Below are 15,802 nucleotides of genomic sequence, written 5' to 3'. Positions count from 1 at the left end.
AAGGAAAGAAAGGATTGTCCCTTTGAGAGTGCAGGGATTCATTGCATAAGAACAAGTCATTCATAAGTCAAGTACTCCCCAAGTATGGAACTGCAGGTGAATGTAATAAATAACAATGTCCTCCTCTGTACAGTGAGGGCTTTGAACTGGATGATTTCTCATTTTCCATTCAGCTCTACTATACTAAGTCTCCTTGTAGGGCATTCTAAGACTGAAATGGTTGGTATGGATCCTTCATGCATTATGAGTTGGGAATAGGGAGCATCAAGAATGATGCCAAATGTTTTCGTGAACAGGGAGGAGAGTACACTGAGCCTTGAGGGGATCAAGAGCATTTGCCTATGTGCAGAGGAAGCAGCAGGAATTCATGAGAGGGCAACCACAGGAACTAAGACTTGGGGATGCATTCAAGGAAGATTAAAACTGACGCAGAGGATCCAAGGGAAATAACAGGAAAAGAGCTTCTGGAGGGGTCCAGAAAATAAGGCAGCTCTGTTTATGAGAGAGCTGCTCACCCTACAAAGTGCTATGGAGTTTATGCCAACATCATGGAACCTTCACCCCAAAGGACCCAGCAATGTGATTCCTTCAAATTGAGGGGTTTTCAAACACTTTTTCTCACTCCAATTATGACAACACTAAGCATCCTGTTGTTAAACAATAACTTTCAAAAAGTGATAAAATCATGATTTTCATTCAGGTGTAAAAATAAACATGTGTTAAAGTTTTATATAACTCATTATTAATGAGATAACTCATAAAATATTGCAAACAGTTCAACAGATGTATTTATAGATCCACAATTTTAAATGAATGAACAAACGGAGGCAAACTGGTCTCTTCCACAGTGAGGGAGGGAAGTCAATTGACAAATCTGCCTGTCTGTAGACAAGAATTATTTTGTATTGTTATCAGCTACAATCCACAGTGTTATAAAATAACTCAAAGACAATGAAAGAATAAGACGAGGTAGCCTGGAAAGTTATAATCTTAAAAATGCATAGTTTCGTCTGAAGCATGATTTTTTTCTCTAGGCAGCTCTGACTATTTTTAATGTAAATTATGTTTATAATGCTGGAACCTCCTCTGAAAAGCCTTGATTTCAATTCTCTATCCATAGACCTAGGTCTCCATTGTAGAATTTATATGCCAAGACAAGAATAGCTAACAGTTTGCAATTATTTAATGAGTTCTCTATTTTAACTATAAATAAATGTCAACACTTTTCAGAGAGTTGTTTCGACAGTAAAACAGAGGAGAAAGAAGTATGGTAGATGGTAGATTCCATCAGAAATGGAGGACTAGGACAAAGTGGAGAGTGGCAGGAAATGAAGGAAAGAGCAACTCTGATGAATTTATGAGGAAGTAATGTCTAATCTGGGACTATAAAGATTAGTGTCTGACTGAGAATTCAGGAGGTGAGTGGGCTTTAGACGGAGGAGCACAATTTTGAAAGTCCCAGAGTAAATAGGAGTATGGACCAATGGAGAACTCACGTGATGTTGTCAGCATACAGATGTAACCAAGGAAGGGAAAGAAGTAACATGGAAATGAAGCCAAAAAGATTTTTTTTTAAACAAACCATATTCAGAACACAGTTATTTCTATTTTAACTGTGTTCTCGCTAACGTATAGGGCTGTTGTGTTTTTTTTCTTTCTTGAGACTTTACTTTTTAGAGCAGTTTTGTGTTTATACCAAAATTGAAAGGGAAGTATTGAGACTTCTCATACACTCCCTGCCTCTGCACATGCATAGCCATTATCAATATCACTCACCAGAGTGGTATAATTTTTACCAAAGATGAGTCTACATTGACATAACATAATCATCCAAACTCCACAGTTTACCTTAGGGTTCACTCTTGGTGTTGCATATTCTATGGGTTTGGACAAATATATAGTGACATACAACATACATCATAATATTATACAGAATATTTTCACTGCCTAAACACCCACTATGCTCTGACTATTCATTCCCCCACCCCAGCAACCACTGATCTGTTAATTTCCATACTTTTGCCTTTTCCAGTTCATATAGTTGTAATCATACAGTATGTAGCCTTTTTAGATTGGTTTCTTTCACTTAATGATACACATAATATCTATGTCTTCTCATGGTGTGATAGCTTTTTCTTTTTAGTGCTGAATATTCCATTATCTGGAGGTACCACAACTTCTTTATCCATTCACCTAATAAGGATATTTTGGTTGCTTCCAAATTTTGGCAGTTATGAATAAAGCTGCTATAAACTTCCCTGTGCAGGATTTTGTGTGGATGTAAGTTTTCAACTCCTTTGGGTAAATACCAAGAAGTTTATTGCTGGGTCCCATGATAGGAGTATGTTTAGTTTTATAAGAAACTGCCAAATTGCCTTCCAAAATGGCTGTACCATTTTGCATTTCCACGAGCAATATATGAGAGTTTCTTTCCCTCTACATCCTTACTGGCATTTGGAATTGTCAGTGTTCCAGATTTTAGCCATTCTAATGGGTGTGTACTGGTATCTCATTGCTGTTTTAATTTGCATTTCCCTGATGGCATATGACATGGAACATCTTTTCATATGCTTATTTATGGAAGAGATGAAGGGAATCACTGGCGTTGAGCATCTATGTGATCCAAAAATAAACATTCAGTGTTGAAATTCAATAATATCATTGAACAAATAAGAATGGGGGAAAAAGTCAATTCAATTGTGTAACAGAACCTTGCCTGTTACATCTGCTAACAAGATGAAACCCTTAACTATTTGCCTGGAAATTAAGTAAAGGTAAAAAAAAAAAAAAATCATGTTTAGATTTATATTGTCCAGACAATATATTTCTGAATTCAAAAAATGCTAGAATTTGTTTATAATGAAGAAAACTGCAGACCCAAAGGGAATTAATTTGTCTGAAGTCATATATCTGAATGGTAGTATAGTAGGTACTTCCTAGACTTCTAGTCTCATACACCCATTCCAAGCCCACTCTACTACCTAGGGAAACACTGCATTAAAGACATTTAATCTTTTTGTAGGGGCTCACATAGTCTTTAAAATGTGACTGGACACCTCTAACTCAAGAAATGCTGTGAAGCATTTCCTAAGCACTTTGACTGTTGAACCAATAGAGGATGCAACGTTCCTGAACACAAACATTGGAAAATGTCATTTTGTGCTATGTTTCCTCTTTATGCAGTCCTATTTGTCCTTCGTTTCTCTCCTGTGTATGTTAATACATGTTGTCTTCTAAGAACAAAGATCATAATAGGAAGTATAATTAATAATGAGTGGTAGCAGCAATAGATTGATACTCCAAAGAGTATAGAAGATAGTAGTAGTGTACAAAAGTAACACTACTGACCCACACCCATCAGCAGGGATTTTTTTGTGAGTTACTTTCAAGCTAAGCAAAGAGCTCTGAGCCTTGAGCAATGGCTGATTAAAGATAAATAACAGAGATTATGGCAAAAGAAAATAAGACACTCATCCCTCATCAATTTTTAAAATCAACACATTCTTGGTACCCACGTCTCCTCCAATCTGATTGCTTTTTCTCCTTTAAGTATAAGAATATCAAACACAACTGAAATTATGAAGAATTTATTATATGCCAGACCAAATTTAAAGCACTTCCCATCCACTCAAGCATTTAATTCACAGCACAGTCCTATGAATTAAGTGTAAACATTACCATATGTATTATATAGGTGAGTAAACTGCCAGCTGTGGACCTATGATTTAAAAACTGAGAGCCTTGTCCTTATGTGTAATGCTCTTGTTCCCAAGTAAGTCATCTCCAAACATGTTTCCCTATCAAACCTCCAGAAAATCAAGCTAAATCTCATTCACACTGAAGCTGAGGGGATGAACACTGACATGAGATTTAAGGTCGAAACCTTAAAGCCATGATGAAGTGAGAAGGCAAAATCAACACTCAGAAACACAAAACAAAGGAGGGGTTTTCTTATTTCTGGAGGTCTGGTGGTAAATGGGGTAGAAAGATGCAGGGATGGAGAGAAGGACTCAGAGAGGATTTTTTGCCCCTTAAATAAAACTTCAGATAAAAGAATAAAGTCCCTTTGACACGTATAAAAGAATGAAACAGATTCACAGACAATAAAGAACAGATTTTTGTCTGCCAAGGGGGAGAGAAAGGGAGGGATGGATTGGGAGTTTGGGATTAGCAGATGCAAACTATTATATGTAAAATAGATAAACAATAAGGTCCTACTGTACAGTATAGGGAACTGTATTCATATCCTATGATAAACCATAATGGAAAATAACATGAAAAATAATGTACATATATGTATAACTGAATCACTTTACTGTACAACAGAAATTAACACAACATTATAAATCAACTATACTTTAATAAAATAAATTTTTGAAAAAATGAATGAAAAATTGTACAGGAATCCCTGCTCTCTTTAACACCAGTATGCAAACTCAGTTCCACTTATTTTTTTTGTAATGAAGAAGCCTAGGTGCTGTCCTCTTCCCCAAGCCAGCAGGAAATGAGAGCACAGTGTTTCCACTTTCTGCACCTAATCATGACACCCAGGCTGAAAGCAAAAGTTCCAGGTACTGTCACTTGTGAACAGCCAGCAGGACCAGAGGAAGGAAGCTGAGCCCCCTGATACTGACCAAACTTGAGACAGCAGCTGTTTCACATCTTTAAGATGCAGTTGTGGTTGCAAAGCAGTACTTGGGAGGGAAAGGCAGTCATGGTTCTCTGGTTCATCTCGGATCCTGTGTTGTACAAATTGAACCCCTGTCCCTTTCCATTTACCATGCCAGTCTTGACAAAGTTGAATGTTTCTTTCCTCCTGCTTTAACCTGCTTCAGAAATGCTGAACTTGTTAAGGTAACTCCTTCTCACATGTTTTTTGACATTTATTTTTTTTATTCCAGTTGACAGAACAAAGTGTTAGGTACAGACTTAATAGATATCCAAATGAGTCATTCCCCAAATAATTTCTTGCTAATTAGGTAATTATTTTATTTTATATTGATAGGGGGAAAGGATAAATGCACTTCAATTACAGAGCAAAAGAAAAAATAGTCAAGTCAATTAATACATGACTTCAATATTCATTTATGAAATAACCAGGACTGAATGCCCCCTACAACCCTCATTCATACATACTGGGGAATGGAAAATAGGTAAGGAGAGGGTTGGTGTTCAGGCTCTGTTAATTACGTATACCAAGAGCTAGAAAGGGGGATCAACAATCTTGGAAAGAGCAAATTTCCAAGGGATGAAATGAGCAAACTCTTTTTTGATTAATTTGTATCTTTCCCTTAGATTTCACATATACTTCTTTGCTTTTGATTTCTAGGATTTTTTAATAATAATGTTTATATTGTTAAAGTACTAGTTTCCTGTTGTTACTGTAAAAATTTTCCACAAACTATGTGGCTTAAAACAATTTATTATCTTACACTTCTAAAGGTTAGAAGTCTTAAGTGGGTCTCATGAGCTAAAATCAAGGTGTCTGCAAAGCCATATTCCTTCAGGAGGCTCTAGGGCAAAATTCACTTCCTTGTTTGGAAAAGGCAAGCTTCCAGAGGTCACTTACATTCCATTGATCATGACCCTTCCTCTGTCTGTATACCCATCACTCCAACCTCTGCTTCCATCATCAAATCTCCTTCTTGACTGGAACCTCCTGCCCTTCTCTTTAAAAGACACATGATTCTGTTGAGCTCACCCAGATAATGCAGGGTAATCTCCCATCTCAAGATCCTTAACTTTGTCACATCTGCGAAGTCCGTTTTGCCATTTAATGTGACATACTTACAGATTTTGGGGAATAGGACAGGGACAACTTTGGGGAACCATTATTTTGCTTACCGCAGTGACTTTCCTTCAGTTAGCCCAAGAACTTGCTCACCTATTTTATACACTGATGTTCTTCTATCCATCTTTTCCTTCCTCTGCTCAGCTCTGTATCACAGGAAATTATACTTTCAAGTTACTGTGTTCTTCCAGTTTCAGGTAAGTTTAATTATGAAATGGGATGCAATGATGTAAGATTAAATAACTTGGGAAAGGGAGAAACAAGGGTACTTCTCCCCCTCTGTTTTCTGTGAGTGTTCTGATATTGGTTGCACATCCTTTATCTCCAGCCCCTGTACTCAGATATCACTATCAGCCTCCATCCTTTACCAGATGATCCTGTCATCCCTCTTGCTCTAGGATTAATGGCAGCTTCTTGACAATTGATAATGTCTGAGTTTTATCCCATCCCCAGTATGGTTTCTTAGCTCTGTCGTACCTATAATAACCTTGAGTTAAAGGTCCTCTTTCTAAAAGACCTACAGTAGTTTCTGTTTTATGAACCAAACCCTGATTTGTATACCAACCTAGGATGAGCTGCAATTGGTGAATTTACCCATGGATTAATTAGCTCTGAGATGGTGGCCACAGTGACTCTGACCCCCAAGGTAGGAAACATCATGTTGCCAATGCATAGAAGAAGCAGATGGCAAGGCTTGGACTCCATCGCATTTTTTATACTTGACTCTTACTTACATATCTCTACTACCCATGAAATTAACATGCTGTAGTTTGACCTCTTATGTCACTTTGTCTGAAGTCTGCAAGGTGACCCTGAATCATACAGCTAGTTTGACAGTAGCATTTAAATGAGAACTCTTCAACTGGTGACCAGGTAAGAGGTTTCCTTGCTCATATCCATGAGATCTGAATGAGTCCACCTACTTTTTCAATATTGCTTCAATTGTAAAAGAAATAGGGATTATTTTGAATGAAAAAGAAAAGGCCCACTTGGAATCTAAAAGCATATTTTTCATTAGATTTAATGCCAAGATTTTCCAAGGCAAGCCAAAATAGCCAATGAGGTACATGATTAGAACACTTTCTCAACATGGGGAGACATTTCTAAATTAATCGTGACTTTCTGGCCCAATTTCCCTCTCTCCTGGCACTCAGACTCCTTCTTTGAAGTCTTGTAATGAGATATTATGTAGAGGTAGACTTCAATGAGAATGGATTCCTCTAGTTAATGGATCTTGCTTCAGCCAAACAGTCAAATGTGACACAAGCTAGGATTAGGAGTACTGAACTTCCCATGGTCCCTTTTACATTGTCAGCATAATTAAGGACCATGGTGGAAACATAAACTCTGTCTCCCAAAGTACCATCAAAAGATGTTATCTTTCCACTAAGAGGTTGTAAACCTGCTTAAAACTGTCATTTGCCAAATGTAAACTCGTGAGTACATTTGGCAAATGAAAAGCCCTCAGTGAATATAACAAATATATTATAAGTAAGAAATTACGAAGATAAAGTCTCACACCAATTCTAGGTTCTTAGATACCTAGCCATAATGAAGGAGGAGGAGGAGATGGAGGAAGGGGTGGAAGAGGAGATAGAAGAGGAGGAAGAAGAAAAGTAAGACACACGTAAACAAAATTGGTCACTCACTTGGAATTCATACAATTGCTTTACTTTTCTCCCTGCCCCCACAGCTTATAAATAATAATTATGGTGGAAAATTTTTCTCTCTCTCTGAAGGACCATATTTTACATTTAATACTCAGAAATCATTGAAATTACTTTTAAAAATTAAAAATTGGAAGAGACCTTCAAGATGGCAGAGGAATAAGACATGGAGATCAACTTCCTCCCCAAAGATACATCAGAAATACATCTACATGTGGAACAACTCTTACAGAACACATACTGAGCACTGGCAGAATACCTCAGACTGCCCAAAAGATGCCCTCAGGTGACCTACACACAGAGGTGCGGCCAGATCCAAAGTTGAACCCCAGGAAGAAAGAAGAGAAAGGGAAATTTCTCCCAGCAGCTTCAGGAGCAGTGGATTACATCTCCACAAACAACTTGATGTAGCATGCATCTGTGGAATACCTGAAGAGACAACAAATCATCCCAAAATTGAGGCGGTGGACTTTGGGAGCAACTGCAGACTTGAGGTTTGTTTTCTGCATCTAATTTGTTTCTGGTCCTATGTTTATATTACTTTAGTATTTAGAGTTTATTATCATTGGTAGATTTGTTTATTGATTTGGTTTCTCTCTTCCTTTTTTTTTTTAATGTATAGATTTCTTTTTCTCCTTCTTCTCATTTTGTGAGTGTGTATCTGTATGCTTCATTGTGTGATTTTGTCTGTATAGCTTTCCTTTTACCATTTGTCCTAGGGTTCTGTATGTCCCATTTTTGTTTGTTTGCTTTTAGTATAGTTCTTAGCTCTTGTTATCATTGGTGGATTTGTTTTTTTTGGTTTGGTTGATTTCTCTTTCTTTCTTTTCTTTAATTATACTTTAATATTTTAAAATTTTTAATAATTTCTATTTTTTTATTTTAATAACTTTTATTTTGTTTTATTTATTTCTTTTTTTCTCTCTTTTCTTCTGAGCCATGTGGCTGACAGGGTCTTCATGCTCTGGCCGGGTGTCAGGCCTGTGCCTCTAAGGTGGGAGAGCCGATTTCAGGAAATTGGTCCACCAGAGACCTACTGGCTTCAAAGAATATCAAATGGAGCTAGAGGAATCAGGCTCTGGAATGTCAGACTATACTACAAAGCTACAGTAATCAAGACAGTATGTTACTGGCACATAAACAGAAATATAGATCAGTGGAACAGGATAGAAAGCCCAGAGATAAACCCACACACATATGGTCACCTTAGCTTTAATAAAGGCAAGAGTATACAATGGAGAAAAGACAGCCTCTTCAATAAGTGGTGCAGGGAAAACTGGACAGTAACATGTAAAAGAATGAAATTAAAACACTCTGTAACACCATACACAAAAATAAACTCAAAATGGATTAAAGACCTAAATCTAAGGCCAGACACTATAAAACTCTTAGAGGAAAAAATAGGCAGAACACTCTATGACATAAATCACAGCAAGATCCTTTTTGACCCACCTCCTAGAAAAATGGAAATAAAAACAAAAATAAACAAATGGGACCTAATGAAGCTTAAAACATTTTGCACAAGAAAGTAAAACATAAACATGACAAACAGACAACCCTCAGAATGGGAGAAAATATTTGCAAATGAAGCAACTGACAGAGGATTAATCTCCAACATTTACAAGCAGCTCATGCAGCTCAATATCGAAAAAACAAACAACCCAATCCAAAACTGGGCAGAAGACCTAAACAGACATTTCTCCAAAGAAGATATACAGATTTCCAAGAAACATATGAAAGGATGCTCAACATCACTAATTATTAGAGAAATGCAAATTAAAACTACAATGAGGTATCACCTCACACCAGTCAGAATGGCCATCATCAAAAAATCTACAAACAATAAGTTCTGGAGAGGGTGTGGAGAAAAGGGAACCCTCTTGCACTGTTGGTGCGAATGTAAATTGATACAGCCACTATAGACAACAGTATGGAAGTTCCTTAAAAAGTTAAAAATAGAACTACCATATGACCCAGGAATCCCAATACTGGGCATAAACCCTGAGAAAACCATAATTCAAAGAGTCTTGTTCCACAATGTTCATTGTAGCTCTATTTACAATAGCCAAGGCACGGAAGCAATCTAAGTGCCCATTAACAGATGAATGGATAAAGTAGACGTGGCACATATATACAATGCAATGTTACTCATCCATAAAAAGAAACAAAACTGAGTCATTTGTAGTGAGGTGAATAGACCTAGAGTCTGTCATACAGAGTGAATTAAGTCAGAAAGAGAAAAACAAATACCATATGTTAACACATATATATGGAATCTAAAAAAAAAAAAAATGGCTTTGAAGATCCTAGGGGCAGGACAGGAACAAAGATGCAGACATAGAGAATGAACTTGAGGACACAGAGATGGGGAAGGGTAAGCTAGGACAAAGGGAGAGAGTGGCATGGACGTATATACATCACCAAATGTAAAATGGATAGCTAGTGGGAAGCAGCTGTATAGCACAGGGAGATCAGCTGAGTGCTTTGTGACTACCTAGTGGGGTGGGATGGGGTGGGGGGAGGGAGACACAAGAGGGAGGAGATATGGAGATATATGTATAGGTATAGCTGATTCACTTTGTTATAAAGCAGAAAACTAACACACAATTGTAAAGCAATTATACTCCAATAAAGATGTTAAAAAATTAACAAACCAGAAATTAAAATATTGGCTCTATTTCAAGACTTTTATAATTAGTTATAGTGGGAAAAAATGATTATAAATGTTCTCTTTGACCACTCTCATTTTTATAGACGAGGAAACTACCATAGCAAGGTGATATGATTGGCTCAAGGTTACCCAATACACATGGCAAAGCTTGAGGAGGGCTGGGATTCATACTGCACTCATTTAAATCTTCTTGCTGTAGTATTTTCACTATACACAGATTTACAGTATGATTCTGTATACAGATTTCAACTTTCAAATAAGAAAACTAGGGAAATTTTGTTGCTGTTGTCCCATATAAAGTAGACAAACTAGATGGATTTGAGAGGCACAGAAGAAAAATCAAGTTACCTGTGAATTTGTGACAGATGGAGTTTATTTTTTCTAGCCACAGTAATGAATCCTCCAACTTGACCTCACACTTGGGCAAGTACCCACGAGTATCACAACAGTGAGCAGAATAGTGTTAAGAAAAGTTGAACAAAGAATATTCCATGTGCTGATTGATTTAAAGAGAGCCATACAATTGGAGCTGAAGGGAATGAATGGCTCCATTGCTGCATTCATGTCCCAGGGCACTGTAAACCCTTCTCAGCCAGGCATCTTTAAGACCTGACTCAAGTATGTGAAAACCGAAAAAATGTTGATCTTATATTTAAGGATAAGAAGTTATAGGGTTACTGTGTATCTAGAACACAGTAGGCACTTGAAAATTATTTGTTGATTTAATTTACAAAATAGTTTATAATCTTATGATACTTTATTAGAATTTTTATTGCTATGAAAATCATTTTATATCATTGGTCTCCATGTTTTAAATTTCTATCATTTGCACTAAATAAAGCATTTTAATTATAGAAAAACTAAAAATATAACTTAAAAAAAGGAAACAACTCTTAAACCTACTAACCAAAGATAACCATTAACATTTTGTTACATATCCTGTCTGCGTCCTATTCTATTTTGGTACCAAACTATTTTTTTGTAAATAGTCTTATATGTATATTTGAAGGTCTTGTAGGAAATCATTTAAAGAAACAAGGCAAATTTTCTCTCATTATTTCTCCTAAAAAGTTGCCAATTATTCTTGTTTCATTTTTCAGAAATGTTTATATTTTCCAATTACTAAAATAATGACATTGAAATGTAGTTGAGAAATGTAATAAATTTATAAATTAATTTGAAGGATAAGTAAATGTTTAAAATATAGAACCATTCCTTGAGGGAATGTGTTATTGAAACAAAAGATGTATTTGTTGGTTTGTCTGTATTATTAAAGGGTCTCCTGCAAGTAAAACAAAACAAAAGAAAACAAAAAAAACATAAAGAAGTTGTGGTACATATATACAATGGAATATTGCCCAGCCATAAAAAGGAACGAAACTGGGCCAGTTGTAGAGACGTGGATGAATCGAGAGACTGTCATACAGAGTGAAGTACGTCAGAAAGAGAAAAACAAGTATTGTATATTAACGCATATTCATGGAACTTAGAAAAATGGTACAGATGAACCAGTTTGCAGGGCAGAAACTGAGACACAGATGTAGAGGACAAACGTATGGACACAAAGGAGGGAAAGCGGTGGGGGGTTGGGGTTGGGGTGTGATGAATTGAGAGATTGGGATTGACAATATATATATACTAATATATATAAAATGGATAACTAATAAGAACCTTCTGCATAAAAAAATAAATTAAATTAAATTAAAAAAAAAATAAGAAGTTTCCCTCTTTGTTTCCTGGTGCATGAGGAAAGGGGATTAAGAGCGCTGCTTAAAGGAGCTCCAGAGATGGGCGTGAGCCACGGCTAACAGCGCGGACCCCAGAGAGAGGCATGAGACACTAAAACTGCTGCTGCGGCCACCAAGAAGCCTGTGTGCAAACAAAGGTCACTATCCACACCTCCCTTCTGGGGAGCCTGTGCAGCCCACCACTACCAGGGTCCAGGGATCCAGGGACAACTTCCCTGAGAGAACGCACTGCGCGCCTCAGGCTGGTGCAACGTCCTGCCGGCCTCTGCCGCCACAGGCTCACCGGCATCGTGTCCCTCCCTCCACCAGGCCTGAGTGAGCCAGAGACCCCGAATCAGCTGCTCCATTAACCCCGTCTTGTCTGAGCTAAGAACAGACGTCCTCCAGTGACTTACACGCAGAGGCGGAGCCAAATCCAAAGCTGACCCCCGGGAGCTGTGAGAACAAAGAAGAGAAAGGGAAATCTCTCCCAACAGCCTCAGGAGCAGCAGATTAAATTGCCACAATCAACTTGATGTACCCTGCATCTGTGGAATACATGAATAGACAAAAAAACATCCCAAACTGAGGAGGTGGACTTTGAGAGCAAGATTTATTATTTTTTCCCCTTTTCCTCTTTTTGTGAGTGTGTATGTGTATGCTTCTGTATGAGATTCTGTGTGTATACCTTTGCTTTCACCATTTGTCGTAGGGTTCTACCCATCCGTTTTTTTGGTTGTTGTTTCTGTTTTTTTACTTTTTAAAAAAAAATTTCGCTTAATAATTTTTTTTTAATTTTAATAACTATATTTTATTTTATCTTACTTTATTTTATTTTCTTTTATCCCCTTTCTTTCTTTCTTTCTTTCTTTCTTTTTTTCTTTCTTACTTTCTTTCTTTCTACTTTTTCTCCCTTTTATTCTGAGCCATGTGGATGAAAGGCTCTTGGTGCTCCAGCCAGGAGTCAGTGCTATGCCTCTGAGGTGGGACAGCCAAATTCAGGACACTGGTCCACAAGAGACATCCCAGCTCCACATAATGTCAAATGGCGAAAATCTCCCAGAGATCTCCATCTCAACACCAGCACCCAGCTTCACTCAATGACAAGCAAGCAAAAGTGCTGGACACCCTACGCTAAACAACTAGCAAGACAGGAACACAACCTCACCCATTAACAGAGAGGCAGCCTAAAATCATAATAAGGCCACAGATACCCCACACAACCAGACGTGGACTTGCCAACACAACCAGACGTGGACTTGCCAACCAGAAAGACAAGATCCAACCTCATCCACCAGAACATAGGCTCTAGTCCCCTCTACCAGGACGACTACAAAACCCACTGAACAAAGTTTAGCCATGGGGGACAGACACCAAAAACAATGGGAACTACAAACCTGCAGCCTGCACAAAGGAGACCCCAAACACAGTAAGATAAGCAAAATGAGAAGACAGAAAAACACACAGCAGATGAACGAGCAAGATAAAACCCCACCAGACCTAACAAATGAAGAGGAAATAGGCAGTCTACCTGAAAAGGAATTCAGTATAATGATAGTAAAGATGATCCAAAATCTTGGAAAGAGAATAGACAAAATGCAAGAAACATTTAACAAGGACCTAGAAGAACTAAAGATGAAACAAACAATGATGAACAACACAATAAATGAAGTTAAAAATACTCTAGAAGGGATCAATAGCAGAATAACTGAGGCAGAAGAACGATAAGTGACCTGGAAGATAAAATAGTGGAAATAACTACTGCAGAGCAGAATAAAGAAAAAAGAATGAAAAGAACTGAGGACAGTCTCAGAGAACTCGGGGACAACATTAAATGCATCAACATTCAAATTATATTTGTTCCAGAAGAAGAAAAGAAAAAGGAAGGGACTGAGAAAATATTTGAAGAGATTATACTTGAAAACTTCCCTAATATGGGACAGGAAATAGTTACTCAAGTCCAGGAAGCACAGACACTCCCATACAGGATAAATCCAAGGAGAAACATGCCAAGACACATATTAATCAAACTATCAAAAATTAAATACAAAGAAAACATATTAAAAGCAGCAAGGGAAAAACAACAAATAACACACACGGGAATCCCCATAAGGTTAACAGCTGATCTTTCAGCAGAAATTCTGCCTGCCAGAAGGGCCTGGCAGGACATATTTAAAGTGATGAAGGAGAAAAACCTACAAACACGATTACTCTACTCAGCAAGGATCTCACTCAGATTTCATGGAGAACTTAAAATCTTTACAGACAAGCAAAAGCTGAGAGAGTTCAGCACCACCAAACCAGCTTTACAACAAATGCTAAAGGAACTTCTCTAGGCAAGAAACACAAGAGAAGGAAAAGACCTACAATAACAAACCCAAAACAATTAAGAAAATGGGAATAGAAACATACATATTGATAATTACCTTAAATGTAAATGGACTAAATGCTCCCACCAAAAGACACAGATTGGTGGACTAGATACAAAAACAAGACCCATATATATGCTGTCTACAAGAGAACGATTTCAGACCTAGAGACAGCATACAGACTGAAAGTGAGGGGATGGAAAAAGATATTCAATGCAAACGGAAACCAAAAGAAAGCTGCAGTAGCAATTCTCATATCAGACAACATAGACTTTAAAATAAAGACTATTACAAGAGACAAAGAAGAACACTGCATAATGATCAAGGGATCGATACAAGAAGAAGATATAACAATTGTAAATATTTATGCACCCAACATAGGAGCACCTCAATACATAAGACAAATACTAACAGCCATAAAAGGGGAAATCAACAGTAACACATTCATAATAGGGGACGTTAACAGCTCACTTTCACCCATGGACAGATCATCCAAAATGAAAATAAATAAGAAAACACAAGCTTTAAATGATACATTAACCAAGATGGATTTAATTGATATTTATTGGACATTCCGTCCAAAAACAACAGAATACACATTTTTCTCAAGTGCTCATGGAACATTCTCCAGGATAGATCATATCTTGGGTCACAAATCAAGCCTTGGTTAATTTAAGAAAATTGAAACTGTATCAAGTATCTTTTCCAACAACAAAGCTATGAGACTAGATATCAATTACAGGAAAAGAACTGAAAAAATACAAACACATGGAGGCTAAACAATAAACTACTTAATAACAACATGATCACTGAAGAAATCAAAGAGGAAATCAAACAATACCTAGAAACAAATGACAATGGAGGCATGATGACCAAAACCTATGGGATGCAGAAACAGCAGTTCTAAGAGGGAAAATTATAGCAATATGATCCTACCTTAAGAAACAGGAAATATCTCGAATAAACAACCTAACCTTGCACCTAAAGCAATTAGGGAAAGAAAAACAAAAATATCCAAACGTAGCAGAAGGAGAGAAATCATAAATATCAGATCAGAAGTAAATGAAAAAGAAATGAAGGAAACGATAACAAAGATCAATAAAACTAAAAGCCGGTTGTTTGAGAAGATAAACAAAATTGATAAACCATTAGCCAGACTCATCAAGAAAAAAAGGGAGAATACTCAAATCAATAGAATTAGCAATGAAAAAGGAGAACAAATGACACTTCAGAAATACAACAGATCATGAGAGATTACTACAAGCAACACTATGCCAATAAAATGGACAACCTGGAAGAAATGGACAAATTCTTAGAAATGCACAACCTGCCAAGACTGAATCAGGAAGAAATAGAAAATATGAATAGACAAAACACTAGCACTGAAATTGAAACTGTGATTAAAAATCTTCCAGTAAACAAAATCCCAGGACCAGATGGCTTCACAGGCATATTCTATCAAACATTTAGAGAAGCACTAACACCTCTCCTTCTCAAACTCTTCCAAAATATAGCAGAGGGAGGAACACTCCCAAACTCATTCTATGAGGCCACCATCACCCTGAAACCAAAACCAG

The sequence above is a fragment of the Grampus griseus genome, assembly GCF_964374135.1.
Source record: "Grampus griseus genome assembly, chromosome: 15".
Lineage (NCBI taxonomy): Eukaryota > Metazoa > Chordata > Mammalia > Artiodactyla > Delphinidae > Grampus > Grampus griseus.
The sequence above is the reverse complement of the archived record's forward strand: the minus strand, read 5'-3'. Positions refer to the sequence as shown.